We start from the raw sequence: 1,426 nt of genomic DNA, 5'->3' as shown, positions 1-1,426 counted from the left end.
ACATATATAACGCACGCACGCACATACATCGACCTGCCATGACTGCCACGCCGAGGTCCCAGGTTCGATTCCTGGATCGTCTACGTGTATGTCCATGGCACACGCGACACAGGGTTTCCCTAGTGCGGGGCTACGTTGAGTGTGTGCGTTTGTGTGCGTTATATATGTTAAAAGGGAATTGCATACTTGGCTTCTAGAACTGTTATTCTACTTTTTTTTGAACTGTTATTACACATATATATTATTTTTATATTTGAAAAAATCGTCAATCGAGTAGTATAACTGTTCTAGAAGCCAAGTGTTCAATTCTCTTTTAAATCTAGCCAAAGAAAGGGACTTAAATCGACCCGGTGTTTTGTTGAAAACTTTTCCACGCATTGCATAACAGTTACTTTGGAAACGTTTCGTCTTGGGGATTGTAGCAAGTATCATCTTGTTTGGGTTTCTCAGGCTTCTAGCAGATACAACCTTTGCCAGTACAAATTTTGTTGATCCAACCTTACAAATATACCAGCTTCGAGTATAGACAGGGCAGGGGTAATATTTTAAGTGATTTCAAAGGGGGCGACGAGGGGGTGCCAAATTACAGATAGCTCGGATAGACTTCTTCTGTGCTATAAAAATTTTCCTGAAGTCTGTGTCGTCACCCCAAATGATAATATCGTATCTGAGTACATTCTACATAAGCATAATAAGTCGTCATGGCCTTGTACGTATTTGCCACTCTTGTCAACTTGTAAAGGACAAAACCAAATTTATTTATTCTAGTGCACACACTCTCTATTTGATGCTTCCAACTCAACTTATGATCTATAATTAACCTCAAAAACGTCACATTAGTGGTGTTCTGCAGAATTTGTCCATTATAATTAATGTCAACTATTTGATTACGAAAATGATTAAATTCATTACTTCAGTCTTAGATAAATTAATTTGTAGATTATTGTTTTGTAGCCGTTCAATTAATGATGTCAATGTTTTTGATAATTCATTGGAAGAACGTAAATGTTCTTCCAATGTTTAATTTATTGGAGCAGTTACAACAACTGGAGTATCGTCAACAAAAAGAATTGTTTCACGAACCATGCTTTTACTTATGTCATTAATGTATAATATAAACAGCAGAGGACCAAGTACACTACCTTAGGGAACTTCGTAATTATTATATTATAATAATAATCGGATCGGAATCGGAAATGTATAATTTCGGTAGAATTATGTTTGTTAAGTTGGGTTACTTATACACATTGTAACCTATCTTTGAGATACGATTCTAACCAGTTTAGTGCAGGCCATTTCATTTCACTAAGCTCCAATTTAGTTAAGTGTTTCGTACGAAACCATGAAATGTACACACACACACACACACATCCGCACAAACACACACACACACACACACACACACACACACACACACACACACACA

The sequence above is a fragment of the Hyposmocoma kahamanoa genome, unplaced genomic scaffold, assembly GCF_003589595.1.
Source record: "Hyposmocoma kahamanoa isolate Upper Pololo Valley unplaced genomic scaffold, ASM358959v1 100021, whole genome shotgun sequence".
NCBI lineage: Eukaryota > Metazoa > Arthropoda > Insecta > Lepidoptera > Cosmopterigidae > Hyposmocoma > Hyposmocoma kahamanoa.
The sequence above is the reverse complement of the archived record's forward strand: the minus strand, read 5'-3'. Positions refer to the sequence as shown.